Source organism: Sciurus vulgaris, assembly GCF_902686455.1.
Source record: "Sciurus vulgaris genome assembly, chromosome: 2".
NCBI classification, from domain to species: domain Eukaryota; kingdom Metazoa; phylum Chordata; class Mammalia; order Rodentia; family Sciuridae; genus Sciurus; species Sciurus vulgaris.
The window spans coordinates 24,157,236-24,172,057 of NC_136462.1; the positions used below are offsets into that span (position 1 = coordinate 24,157,236).

The 14,822-nt window shown below is 37.6% G+C and overlaps 1 long non-coding RNA gene across 3 annotated transcripts in view; it reads right to left on the minus strand.

Moving 5' to 3' along the window:
- LOC306654463 overlaps positions 1 to 14,822 on the minus strand; it is a 30,185-nt gene that overhangs the window by 13,881 nt on the left and 1,482 nt on the right. The window contains exons 2-5 of one of the 3 annotated variants that reach the window (XR_013761971.1): positions 10,173 to 10,247; positions 8,631 to 8,716; positions 7,779 to 7,863; positions 98 to 185 (exon numbers count right to left, since the gene is read on the minus strand). This is a non-coding gene — a long non-coding RNA (uncharacterized lncRNA). The other 2 variants (XR_013761972.1, XR_013761973.1) reach the window with 2 other exon arrangements.

A 14,822-nucleotide genomic window follows, 5' to 3' on the forward strand; every position in this document is an offset into this window, starting at 1 on the left:
TGATGCTTAAGCCACCTTCATCACCACACCATAACTTTACACATGTCTGATTGACTTAACAAAAGCAACAGTGTCTTTTACCAAAATAATTACTCACCTTTTGCTGATAGCATCATGGGAACTAATTCTCATTTTCCAGAACTTGGGTGAGGAGTCATGGGGTAAAATTCACAATCCAGGTAGGTCTTAGGAAGGTCAGACCAAAGTAAATCATCACCATTTAATATTTGCCGTGCATTTTATAACTATTAGGCAGAGGTCTAGCATATAGAAAAAGTTATGTAATAAGAAACTTGATTTAGTGTTTAATTGTTATTATTTTGATATTATCATAGATTACACTTCTTAATTTTTTCAGTCAGTATTCTGTTCAGAATCAGAATCTTTGACAGCACATAGAAAACTTCCAGAAAGCAGTTTATTTGGTATATTATATATAGATGTTGTAAATATGATTACTGTATTTTAATTACAAAACACTTCACTCAATAGTAAGTTCTTTGACGACAGGCATCATGTGTTGCCTGACACAGTGACTGGCATATTGCAAGTGTTCAAAACACATTTTCTAACTGAACTGATCGCACCTATACTCTTAACCATCTTTCCCAATACAGTGAGCAAAGGGTGTTTATTAACGGTCCCTGAGAGCCAAATCTGGAAAGTCTTCAGCATACAACAGAACCAGTGGCCTGATTGTATCCATTTAAATTCAGATCACACTGTTCTTGGAACTTCTGCCTAAGGGTTTATTTAAATCATGCCATCAGTGCCATGAATGGAATGAAAACCACACCAATCATAATATCCCTAGATCACCAATATTGTTTGCTAATTTACTAAGCATGAAATGTGCTGATTTCCGCATAATGGAGATCAGTAAAGCATTTGTGTTATCATCATATGCACTGTTTCCTTTGTGTTTGTGCAAGTGTACAGTAGAAGGTCTAAGTACGTGTTGGCCATCATATTTGTTGACTTTTATACAGATTCCTGGCATTACCACATCTCCACTAGAACTGTCTGCTGGATGATTAATCTAGAACAAAATCCTTGAGATTAATTCCAAATTGGTTTTGCAGTATGAGTTTTTAGGAAGAGTAGAGAGATACATTATGAGGAACTAACATTAATTGCTCCATGATTGTTGACTATTTAATGTCATCTTCAGGAAGTTGTGTTTCATCCCTTATGTGATATGGCAAGTAAGTCTTTGCTGCATGTTGTAGACCAGCCAGCATCCAGCTAATCTATATCTGATTGCAGTTTGGTTGCCTATTTATTCCACTGATGTTCCTTTATTCCAAAGCATTTGGCTTGAGAAATATAGCTCATATGCCAGTTTCTTGTCATTTAGCAATTTATTTGTTTACTTGAGCTAAGTGTCCACCATAAAAATCACTTAGAATTATGTACTTTTCTCTTTGTCTTTACCTTTAGTGCTTCCTATCTTTCCACATTTTATTGCAATCCACAACACTTTCTACCAAGTGATGCCTGGCACATTATGAAATCCAGGCCATAAAGTTTGAGCTTCCCAAGGTTTGGCTTTTTTCAGCTGTTTTGTGGTGTTTGTGATGAGCCAGTGTTGCTGAGGAGTGGGCAACATGCTATACACCTCTTTGTCACTCACACTAACAAAGCTACCTAGGCCCTGGTGGTATGGTTATTTATGAGACTTTTTATTTTTATATTTATTTATTTATTTTTAGTGTCGGTACCATCACACAACTTGGTGCTTGTGAGCCTGGTAAAATACGAGACTGTTGATTTTAAGAAACTCTATGTGTTTGACTTCACATTAGTGATCATTTTAAAACTAAGAAAGTACATATTATCCTGCATGGTTCTGACAAGATAATCATTGGAATAATAACCATGTACTTCTTCCATCTCCATAGAAGGACATCACTCATAGCTGACAAGCCCCAGTGACTTTTGTCCTGATGTCATTTAATATACTTAACATAGGAAAGGGGACCACCCATCTGTCAGTGATACCAAAAGCCCAACATTGTAATGAGTAAAATGTGCAAGGAGGAGAGTCACATTCCTGCTTCATGATTGTTTCGTGCTTGTTACTATTTTGTGAATAAATGCAATGTAACAGAAAAAAAGTTTAAGATCTTTTTATTCAATTAAAAAATTGAATAAAGAGCAGCACTTTTCCTTTTTTATTTTTTACTTTTACAGAATGGGGTACAACTTTTCGTTTATATGGTTATACACTATGTAGATTCACACCGTTTGTGTAATCATACACGTACATAGGATAATGATGTCTGTCTCATTCCACCATCTTTCATACTCCTGCTCCCTCCCCCCTCTCATTCCCTGTACATAATCTTAAGTCTCCATTATTCTCTTATACCTGCCACCCTATGTATCATCATCCACTTATCAGGGAGTGGAGAAAAAGGCACACTCATACATTGCTGGTGGAGTTGCAAATTGGTGCAGCCACTCTGGAAAGCAGTATGGAGATTCCTCAGAAAACTTGGAATGGACCCACTGTTTGACCCAATTATCCCACTCCTTGTTTTATACCCAAAAGACTTAAAATTATCATACTACAATAACGTAGCCACATCAATGTTTATAGAAGCTTAATTCACAATAACTAGACTGTGGAACCAATCTAGATGCCCTTCGACAGACGAATAGATAAAGAAACTGTGGTATATATACACAATGGAATATTATTCAGCAATAAAGAAGAACAAAATTATGGCATTTGCAGGTAAATGGATGGAATTAGAGAATATCATGCTAAGTGAAATAAGCCAATTCCAAAAAACCAAAAGCACTTTCCTTTTAAAGGCTGTTCTCCCACTGAGACTATAGTAACTCTTATTCTCATTTGATAAGATACAATGATACCAGAATTTTGGTTAGGTTTTGAAGAAAGGAGCTCCTAGATATGAACTCCATCAGCCTTCACTAATACAGAATATGCATATTTATTTTGTCCTTGCAGAGGATTTTAATAATTACCCAGCTATGACTTAGATATGAGGTGCATCATAAAGTTCATGTGTGAGACAATGCAGGGAAGCTTAGACATGAAAGGATGGGGTTATGACAGCCTTAACCTAATCAGTGCATTAATCCTGTGATAGGGATTAACCATAGGCAGGTAGGGTGTGGCTGGAGGAAGGGATCATTGGGAATTGGGAGTGTGCCTTTGGGGCATATGTTTTGTCCCTGCATCTGTCTCTGTGTCAGTCGGTCGGTCTCTCTCTCTCTCTCTCTCTCTCTCTCTCTCTCTCTCTCTCTCTCTCTCTCTTTGCTACCTGGTGGCCGAGTCCTGAGCTACTTTCTTCTACCACACTTCCGCCATGATGTTCTGCTACCTTTGGCCCAAAGCGATGCAGTTGGTGATCTAAGGACTGAGACCTCTGAAATCATGAGACCCAAATAAATTTTTCCTCCTCTAAAATTGTTCTTGTCAGGTCTTTTGGTTACAGCAGTGAAAAAACTGACTAAAGCATGCCCTAATAGTCTCTTTAGGCTTAGATAAAGTAGGAATTGAGGTATTTGAAACAAACTTGAATCTCCAGGCATCTAGGTAGGTGATTCACAACCATCGTGTACCAGTTACTTACAGGCTGTAAGGGGACTAGTGTTGGGTTCAGGAGAGTCTTGGTTGCTTCTGCCATTGTGCCACTTCACCTTTCATGTCTCTCAACTGTTAACTGAGAAAGTCAAAATAAATAGCCTTCTGGGTCACTTTCCATCAATGATAGTGAGTCTACTATTGGAGTATCCAACAATAGCAGTCTTTACTGGATTGAGAGTGGATGGTGTGGGGTTTGAATCAGTACTTCAAAGCCAGTGCCAAGAGAAACTAAACCATCTTTGAATTATAAAAATTTGATTTTTGATGATCTATTCAATAATTACCTTTTTGTAAAATCATTTTATGTGCATAATCGACCTTCCTCCTGCTATTTACATATTATATTTTGCATCAAAATAGTGTAGGATGGGACTCCTACCTTCATCACTAATCACTATTATAGCTGTGTGATTTGGGGTAATTTACTTAACATTTCTGAGCCTCATTTTTCTTACCTCTATAATGGACCCAATTTTACATACCTTCAAAGAGGTTTTAGCAGACTTATATATAATGGCACAAGAAACAGGCCAAGCCTACACATGGTGGTTCTTCATAAATGTTTTTTTACCATCTAAGCCTGATCCACTTTATCCATAAGTAAACCAAGATTCCATCTGCATTTACTAAACAACAATTAAGCACAGAAACTATAGAACAATCAGTAAAGCTAAGGAGATTCTGGAATTAGCATATTTATTCCTTTAGGTTGCATTAATTCATCACACATTTACTGAGTGCCAGTTCATCTATCTATTGCTACAAACATGTCTTCAAATCTTCATGTGTCTTGGAAGATGTATGTATTGTTTTACTCAGCTTTGCATCACTGTACCAAAATGCCTGACAAGAACAACTTAGAGAAGGAAAGCTTTGTTTGGGACTCATGGTTCCAGAGATCTCAGTCCACAGATAACTGAGTCTATTGTGATGGGCCCAAAGTGAGGCAGAACATCACGGCCCAAGGGCACAGTGGAAGAATCTTGGCAGCCCAGGGAGCCACAAGGAAGATGAACCTTCTAGGGCACATCCCCAGTGACCCACCTCCTCCAAACATACCCCACCTGCCTAGTGTTACCGAGCAGGCAATCCATTCAGTCTAGGATGGGCTGATTAGGTTACAACTCTCATAATCTAATCATTTCACCTCTGCATATTCCTGCATTAATGCGGGAGGACACCTCCTGTCCAAACCATAACAGGTCCTTTATTCCTATCATATATTGTGTCCTATGTGCCAATCTATTCTAAAGAGCTTTGAATTGCCTAACTCATTTAATACAACCTTATGAGCATGGCATTACTGTCATTTCATTTTAGAATATATCTCACATGAGGAGACTGGGGCACAGGGAGATTGAGAAACTTAACCAAGATCATGTAGTACTTAGTAAGTATGCAGCCCAAATGTGAATGCAGACTATGGCCTCAGAGTCTGGGTATGTTGTCACTCAACTACTCAAGCAAAGTGTTGTTTGAAAGTCCTTTTAAAAGAATTATGGGCACTAAGGTGTTTCTTTTTCTTCAGACGGTTACTTAAACAGCATTGCTCAGAAAAACATTGCACCTGCCATCAACCACATGAGACTGCTTCCTTGATATACCAGCTTTTGATATCTCTACCCTTCCTACAACCCAAGGGACAGGGGAAAGAGCCAGGTGGGTTAAAAGTGAGAGGACTGAACCCTGACTCCATTTCCTGTCTCTACACTCCAGCTTACCAAGTGAATATTTTTTTCAATTTAAGTACTTTTCTGCCCTAACAAATACAAAATATACTATACCTAAAGAAGCCTCTGCTAGTAAAAGTGGCTTTCAATTCAAGCAAAAGTCTGAACATCCTATTAAAATATGTGAGTGGAAGTTAGGGGTGGATTTCATGAGTGAATATGGAATTTTGCCACCAAATTCTTTCTTCCAGGCCTAATATTCTCTTGGGATATTAATATTAATAAAAGGAAATAGGCTCTGGGTGAAGAAAAGTTGTTTTCCCCTTCAAGGGCAGAGTTCTTTTGGGATGACAGGGGAAGTTAAAGAGTTTCAGGAAGTACTGGTAGAATAGTAAGCATGTTATTATTAACAAACAGGAAAACAGGATATAACTCATAGGATTCACTTTGTAAAGTAGAGAAAAGGAACCTGGTAATAGCCTAGTCCTTGACTTTCTTCCCTGCTTAGAACCTTTGAGGCATTCCATGGCATGTGAACCTTTTAATCCTTCCCATCAAAGCAGAAGTTTGCGGTTCCCGTAATGGACATGACTACACCGTGTTTAGATACATAGATAACACACTGGGGTGCATTTGCATTTTATGACTTTTATCGTCTCATCATTATGAATTTATCCTTTTATGGTTCCTCGGAATCACTCTTCTGGAACACTCTAAAAAAGCCAGATTCAATGAAAGCTTTCTTATAAGCAATTTCACCAAATGGATAGTTAAATGTCCAGTATCAAAAGCAGTTGCTTATAGAAAGCCAAATAACTATTAATATAGGCCACATAACTGAAACATAAATTTTCCAAGGTGGGAAAGGCAATGAGTTACAAAATACTACACTATTGGAGTGTATATATACGTATTTGTGTGTGTATATATTAATCACAAGCTAAGGTTTATGATATTTTAATTTCTAGTTTTCTATTTTGGAAGTGTATTGATTAGTTCACCTGTTTATTTCCTTTTTGTATTTGTGATTCTTAACTGTATGATGTGATTTATATTCATTGTTTTTACATTATAAGAACCCAACCATGTGCCTTTGGACTTTTTATAGTTAAAATAACAAACATTTAAACATGAAATCATAAGGATGCTCACAAACACTTCTATATCTTTGGCTCAATTCTTCAGCCAAGTGTGTACACAAGTGTTAGCATTGGGCATTTATTTAACTGTTCACTTACTGTGCTATAGTTCACTAAACTGAACTTCAGTTTCACAGGATATAAATGAGCAATATGAAAAATATAAATAGGCCCAAGAATACAGTCTTCTCTTTGGACAGTCTTAACCCAATAACCTATAATCAATTAAAATTAAGTTTATTCTATACTACTTTTATACTGATTTGCCAAATATTGGGAAATGAATAACTGAAAGTAGGTACCTTCAGGTATTTTTACGGGACATATCTATAACTCTTCTTGTAATAAAGTAAACCTTCAGATACTTTGAATATTTGGGACTTGAGGGTTTGTGGTTAATTGAATTTTGGGTTTAAATTAGAATGATAAGAAATACATTTTAACCTCAACTCTTCTAGCTGAAAATCTTCCTAAAATGTATGAATAGATTTTTCTCAACTAGCAAGACAATGAATTTTATCAATCTATTTTTTATGATTTAGACCTGGCAGGCCTCAGGGGCATAATTCTCAATATCAATCATCATTGTACAATATGATAAATAGGGAGAAGATGAAGGAATGAGACCATCTGCATTATTGGCCTCAGAATAGTGGGTAGCCAGTCAATCACCACAAGGACTCTATTACAGACCAGCCCTGTGCAGTTTACTGGAGGCGATATAAAAATATCATAATTCTTTGTTGTAGTGAGATGTCTTGTGCATTTTAAGATATTTAGCAGCATCCTTGGACTCTTTTTGGAAGAGCAGAAATAGCAGACATATTTCCTGTGAGTGTAATAATGCAGAAAATGGAAACAGTAGAGGTCAAGGGAGATTCAGAGGAAGCAGGTTATGAGCAGGATCTTGAAGGATGTTTAGGGGTGACAGTCAACCTTCACAGCTTGATGACTAGGGGGTTTTTTACTGTAAGGAAGTCACTGGTAACCTTGATGAGAAAAATTTCAGTAAGCTACATTAAAACCATAGGGTGAATCATGATATTTCAACGACAAATCCATCTTAGAACCTGGGCATAGCCTTAATGTCCACCAAGGAGATGAAAGTAGAATTTAAGAACCAGTTGTATTTTCCCCAATATGGAAAATGTCCAGTTTAAAAATTGTCACTTATAAAAAAAAGTGAAAAACACATTATAACAGACCACTTAACTGAAATGTAAGTACCATCCAGTGAGTCTATTTCTTCTCCATATTTTCCTGCTTCCTCTGTCTTCCACCTCCTTTTATCTCATGTTTGCCTTTTTTTTTTTTTTCTTAATTGTTCCTTCTCTTCTACTCCTTCCTTACCTTCTTTCCTTTAATGGACTAAGGTAATGTAGGACTGAAAAGAAAATCCACAGCCAGGATCAGCATATCAGTTTTCCTTTATCTCCTGGAAGAAAAAAAAAAAAAAAAACCACAAACTGGACAGCATAAAACAACATAAATGTATTCTCTTACAGTTCTGGAAGCCAGAGGTCCAAATTCAGTTCCACTGAACATGAATGAAGATATCAGCTCTAAAGGAGAACTGAGTCCTTGCCTCTTCCAATTCTGGTGGCTGCCAGCATTGTTTGTGGGCACATCACTCCAGTCTCTGTCTCCGTGTCAGGTTTCCCTCTGTGTCCCTAGACACTTGTGTTGGCATTTAGGGTTCACCCAGATAATCCAGGATGATCTCTGCAATATCAACAGCCTTAGTTTAATCATATTTGCAAAAATCCTCTTCCAAAATAAGGTAAAATTTACACTTCTCAGGGATTAGGAAGTGATGTCTTTGCAGACATAATTATTCAGCCCACTATAATGAGAATGTTAGAAAATGTCTGACTTTGGCAAATGGCAAACAATATTGAGCCTCTCTGTGGATCTCACCTGAAAGTGTGAGAAGGTCACATCTTCTGTTTGCCTGAAGAGTGTTCTGTGTTTGAGTAGTACCTCTCTGCCAAGGACTGTAAAGAAAAGGGACTTCACTCTCACCTAATAGTTCCCTGAGCACCAATCAAGTCCCAGTTAATAAAGGTCAGGACCAAGAAGTGTTCCTTATTCCTTAGGGAGAACTTCCTGTTTTTCTCCTCAAACTTGAGAGACTTGTGATGTGGTTGCGGGGAAGGCTTTCCCATAGGTTTAATAGGTTCTGATTCAAGAGGTCACACATACCATCTTCAATTTAAGCTGGAGAAGATAAGGGTTGATAAGGAATCCTCCCATTTAGAGATCTTGCTGCATTGACTTGAGACATCAGACTGCAAGGAAAGATATATTTTTAATACAGCCCCGCCCCCTTTTTTTTTTGGTACCGGGATTGAACCCAGTGAAGCTTAGCCACTGAGCCACATCCCAGCCTTTTTTATTTTTTAAGTCAGGGTCTTGCTAAGTTGCTTAGAGCCTGATTAAGTTGCTGAGGCTGGTCTCAAACTTGTGATCCTACTGCCTCAGTCTCCAGAGTTGCTGGGATTACAGGTGTGTGCCACCATGCCCACCTGAATCCCTTGCCTTTAACTTAAACTGCTACCCAAAACATATAAAAATATAAAGGAACATGAAAATGCATGTCCACATTCTTTCCTACCCAGACTCCATTATAAGCAAATCATCTATCTTGCTGAGTCCTATGGGGGAAGGAATCCAGATGAATTTGCTGGAATTCATTTTTATAGGGCCTGTGGTCTCAAAAGCCCTTAGTGCATCCTTGCTTATCTACTCCAAGAATTCTTAATCAATGAATTTTAGAAGTGATTTTTAATTGGAAATCAAGATTACTTTTTTTGTAGTTGCAGATGGACAGCATGCCTTTATTTTATTTGTCAGTTTTTGTATGGTGCAGTATCGAACCCAGTGCCTCACAAGTGCTAGGCAAGCACTCTGCCACTGAGCTACAGCCCGAGCCCCAAGATTACTTTTTGTAAAGAGTATTTTTAAATAACTCTAAAACAATCTGAATTGCTATAATCCCACATATCCAATAACTTGTTTGGCATTTTTCAGCATTAGCTGACTTGGTATTGAATGAGGCACCATTTCTGTAGGTATACTTGATTTGCTACCAAGATTTGGTTAGTGGTATCTTTTGCCCCATGGAGAAAACTTCTTGGTATTTTTGGTGTCTAACAGTGATTTTTCTAAGTCACCGTTTTTCAACCGTGGCACCATTTCCAGATTGAATTCCTTGTTGTAGTGGTTGTGTTGTATATTTTAGAATATTTTGTGCCTCCCTGGTCTCTAATAATCTTCATGCCACAAACATCCCGCTGCTAAGCTGTAATAACCAAAATTGGCTCCAGACATGGCCAAATGTCCCTGGGGGCATAGTTCCTAATTGAGAAATACTATCCAAGATGTATTATTTGCTCATTTAATAAGTAGCATTTGTGGAACACTTACACTACATGCCAGTCATTGTACCAATCACTTTATTATTTTAATGAATTTAAATCTTACAGAATCCCATAAGATAAGTCTCATTATTACCCCAAGGAAGCTGAGACACAGTAGTATTGAGTAAATGGGCCAAGATTACCCAACTTGTAAAGGGAAGAGCCAAGATTTGAAGAGCAGTTGGAATTTAGAATTGATAATTCTACCCAGATAGTACAGTTGCTGTCTGTTGTTACAGACTTGAAAAGCATCTTCCTTTGCAGCTGCTTACAGCTTGTAAATCAACCCTAACAATGGATGAAAGGTAAGAGAAGAACCACTTACCGAGTTCAAGCTATGAACCGAGCATTCATCTTGAGACTTTCATGTCAGTTATTCCACTTAATCCTCCTAGTGGCCCTGTGGAGTAGAGACTGTTATATTCTTTTTATAAATGGAAGAACTTGCTTCCATAAAGCTAAGTATTTTTACCCAAATTCTATGCCAGTGTAATAGGATGCAGAAACATTTGGCCCAGTGCTTTCTGCCTTCCGAGGCCATTCTCTATTTACTTTCTACTTTCTTTTTTCCATTTTCCTTGGGTTTTAAAAAATTAGAGGAGGAGTTTTAGGCTCTTCATATATTTCTTCTGGTTCCAACTTTTTTTTTTTTTTTTTTTATGAAAATACCAAATCACTTGGAACTGATCCTTGGCAATTGCAAGCCCTCACTTCTCACAAACACTTTCTGGGTCTAGTGAGGTGAGCAGGCCCAGCGAGTAGGCAGGGGCAGGGGCAGATCTTCTCTGAGTCCTGGGTCTGCCACTTCTCGGGTCTCTGACCCTGGGCAGGTCACATAACTACTGGGAACTTTGACCTTCTTCTTTGTGAACTTGGGATAACAATGCTCACCTGCAGGGTAAAGGTTAAAAGGAATGTTTGAGAATACTGCTGTTAGTTGGTGTGATTTTATTTTGCCACTTGTTCCCTTCCTTTAAAAAAGCTCAGTCAAAATTGTCACCCCAGTTTCCCCCCTCACACACCCATCAAGGGTATCTGAAAAACCTGATGTTTAAAAATTCATTGTTTTGTTCTTGAGTATAAGGATATCTTTGTGGTAGATAAAATATTCACAATCTTGTTAGCAAAACACACTTCTGAAGACTGGTTTGGGCATCTGAAAGGGGGAGGTTAAGATAAGGAGACAATGACTTTACAAGATTTTTTTTTTTTTTCCTAGATAGCTCAACTGAAAAAGAATTATTGAAAAATAATAGCCTGATCTATATCCACAGAGATAAAAAAAAAATACCAAGAGTTTGTTTATAAATGAAATTCTTTTATCAAAGACTGAATTAAGAGTCAGATAGGTGGGACTTGACTTAAGACTTAGGTTTTTAACTCTGGATATATAAATACATATTTAAAGGTATAAGTAGGGTGCAAACTAGGAAAAAAATAGTACAAGTAATATTGCAGAGCATAATTGTCCAGGCCAATACCGTGAACTTCACAACTCAAATATGTAGGGTAGGCAATATTAATAAAGTTCTTGGTGTTTCTGGAATTGACAAAATATCCATCCAATTCATACAAATATGTATCACATGTACTCAACTCAATGGATTGAGACGTTACAATGAGATGAGTTACTCAAGGGAGATGTCATTTTTTTAAAAGTTGATGAAGAGGAAGGTGTTTATCTCTAGCTGCCTGGCTGAGAATGTGGGTCACAGTCGACAGAGATTCCGAAGGTAATGTGATAATACTGCATATCTACTCAAGGGCAACCAGTGGAAATGTTCTGAATCAAAAATAACTCTACGTTTGAGATTTCTGAGAGGACATTCAGTACATCTTCATCCAGAGAAATTGGGGTGGAGGAAGGAGTCCATTTCAGGATTTCAAGAGATTATACTTAGTTACTTAGTATGTTATGAATTTTTTGTTGAAAATGTTTCATCTCACTACTAACTGAATGTCACTAAAACAAAGAATTTAGGGGGAACACATGAATCTGGTAGGCAAAATAAATTAAAAATTATTTTTGAAAAGATGTTTTTGCATTCCCTGTATGTAGACCAAGACTATAAAACTCAATTATGTGTAAATAATAATACTATCATATTCTGGTGATCAGAAATTAAAAAATGATGTATTGGCTATCTGCCATTTTTCAGCAAATAACATTACAATTGTCTACATATAGCTGAATAATTTTTAACCTTCTCTTTTGCTTTTCCTCAATAATGGGTATAATGAAATTTCACACCAAGAAAGAAACTTGGAGCTCCCTTACCTATTGTGACAGAATTTGATCTCAGCATTCATTTGTGCAGTACAGAAGTGAAGATGAAATGACAAACAAAATTACTATAGTTATTTCTCCTTGGAAATCACATGGGTTCATGCTATAATATGGTGTGGGAAAACAGGAATAAAATAATTTTTTTTTTTCAGAAAAACAACTCATACCTTGAACTATGTCAGAAGAAACTTTATACTAAAGGAAAAAGTGTGTGTGGGGGGTAGTCAGCTTAAGAAAAAAATTTATCGCCTATCTGGGTAAAATATACAATGAGAAATGGCCGTGCTGGGATTTATAATTTTTTGGTGGTGCTTGATTTATAAGACAAATTGAGGAGAGTTGAATATGGAATCTGATATTTTTTTCTAGCAATGATACACCAGTCATGCTGACCACCCCTCTAAATTAGAGCCATGTTATAGTTTATAACCTGCAGGTAAAGAGAATAGATAGCTTCCCTTTTCCTTTAACAAGAGCCAAGAAAAGCAGCTTAAGGGAGAAATGACTCTCTGGGAAACGTACTTGGAAGATGCTAACCTCCACTGACTGTCACTTTGGGTCACTGCGAATAGACATCCATGCCCAGGACATGCGTAGGAGCTTGGGGAAGTTGGGGACATTTAACAGAACTGCTGAGTGGAGAAGACTTCAAAGGCAAGGGGCAATGAGGGAACCAGAAGCCAATCAGAGTAAAGGGAGGGAGAAGGGCATATAAAGACTAGGGGTTTGGGGCCTCCGTCTCTCTCCACTGTCGGATGAAGCGGACTTCTGCTTATCTGCGCAGGTATTTACAACTCCAAGAGGACAAGAGGGGTCAGGTGAGTGGCGATCAACTAGATGGTGATTGTTTGCATACAGCGTGTCTCTTTGCAGCTGCTCCGTGAGACAAATTCTAATCACAAGGACAAGTGTTCCCAATGTATTCTACTTGTTTACACTGCACCTGCTTAAGGAGTTCGCCATTGACATGTGAGCTCACAAATGCACAATTAAGAAACGCCTGGAATGTGTGGCTGTCAGGTCCACTGCTATCTTATTCTGTCTGCATGGGGAGAGGCTGGGACTCTTGGCACTTAGGCCTCCATTCGTAAAACAGGCAGCACTCTTCGCAGCCTATTTGGTGTGGACAATGTGATCCTACATGAGGCACTGCTTTGGGAGATTTCTCTTAGAAGAAAGGTGCTTTAAGGAAGTAAACTTTAAATATATTCTCTCTCTTGAACTGTTTTCTTGTGAAGATCATAAAATAGAATATTAGTGTATGGATGAAGAAATTTCAACTTCTGAAAGACATTTGTCTCAATTTTGAGCATTTTCTAGTGCCTGGAGATGCGCTGGCTCCTGGTGTAGTGCTTTCGTTGAGTGATGAGAGCAAACAGCATTAGCACAATGTGGGAAATCCTTTTTAATGATCAGCTCTCACCCTTGGTTCCCATGCCATTTGTGCAGAGATTTCTAACTTATTTCACATGTTATCACTTTAAAGAGGCCTGGGATGGGAAGGCAGACCTCTTAAATGCCATTCTTTGCTATTCCAAATGTTTCTAGAGATTACTCTGCAAGTTATAGTTTAACTATACAATTAAACTGTATAGTTAGAAAGTAGATGGCTAGCAATACTTTTGTCCAATAAAAATATAATCTGATGTGTTCAGTGTTCAAGTTGAGAACTAAGACCTTAATACTTAATGCTTTATTTCTGGTTGTGTTGAAATAATTATCAAGGGAATTGATAGATCATTTCAAATTAGAATTGTGTTGCCTGAGCCAGTTAATCAAAGGGGTATATATTACTCTCCACACCACAATGAAATCAACTTCTAATTATATGTATACAGAAAATAATCTCGCTCACTTTAGGTTATTTTAGGAGGGAAGACTGTTGGAACCTTAAGGAAAGATAGACAGCCCCCCTGATTTTCATCTTGTTCCTTCTTCTCATGATTAATGATGATCACTGAGAAAAAGTTCATCAGACAGTTGCTTGGAAGAGTCCTGTTGACTTTAGGGTGCAATCATAATGGAACTTGCATTCTACTAGGGGAACTTGATGCCTCCCAGATGTTCCTGAAAACTCTGGTGGGGCTGGTCTATAAACTTTATCACCCAGGGAACAGGAGACAAAGGAATGGGATGTGGGCAAAACCATGTGCATAAGTGTAGTTCATGTCAAGAGTCTAGCTTTTATTTGAAAAAAGAGGTTGGGAGTTAACAGGTGATCAATATACTATTAGTAATCTGTTTTTAATATTACTATAAAAGTCTTATTTTCTGCTTTGCTTCCAGCCATCAGTGATGAACAGAGGGCTCCACTAAAAAGTACTCACTTCTTAAATGTCACCTGCTTAGACTTTTTTGCTTTAGAGCTTTTCACTGCACCTTTGCATTGCATGTTAATCTATAACTGCTACCTCAGGTCATTTTAGAAGAAAGTAGAGCTTAAATCCTAAATATTGAAAGTTTTTTATTTAGGTAATGTGTTTCTACACACACACACACACACACACACACACACACACACACGCATAAATATATATGTGCATATATATATTCATATATATCTATATGCATGTATCATCATCATACATGGACATATACATATATAGGTTGCTTTATAGTGTTAGCAATGTTAGCTTTTACACACAAATATGCATTATGGTATTTTTATATGAAGCCTTTTATCCCCCC